Here is a 506-nt window from a genome sequence, read left to right as displayed (position 1 = left end):
CTCTAACCCTAAATAAAACTCTTCTTCTTTACCCTTTGCTTGTCTGCATACCTCATTCTTCCTGGACACAGGACAAGAACTTGGACAAAGGCCCTGCGACCACAGAGTTTTCTAGCCAGGAAAATCGACACCTCAGAGATCCTGTAATATTTTTACCACCTCCAAAATCGTATTTCCATATACTACTTCTTTCTTAAAAGGCCGATTAGGCCTTTGAAATTTAGACATATTCTGAGAATCACTGATGAACTGTAAAGTATTTGCAGGTGCTATATATTTATTTTAATTTATTAAACATCTATCATGCACAAGACACCAGGCTTGTTACTCTTGCATACATTAGCATCTGAATGTTTATATTTGTCTTCTGATATAGATGATTTCATTTAAGATGAGGTGGAAGGAGATTGTATGAATAGAGTACATCACAGAAGTTGTGAACAAACTCATTTTCATAACATTCACGTCAGAAGAGTTGACGTGTATTTCTCTTACCGGTCCCGAAA

The sequence above is a fragment of the Saimiri boliviensis genome, chromosome 4 (assembly GCF_048565385.1).
Source record: "Saimiri boliviensis isolate mSaiBol1 chromosome 4, mSaiBol1.pri, whole genome shotgun sequence".
Lineage (NCBI taxonomy): Eukaryota > Metazoa > Chordata > Mammalia > Primates > Cebidae > Saimiri > Saimiri boliviensis.
Note: the sequence above shows the minus strand (reverse complement) of the source record.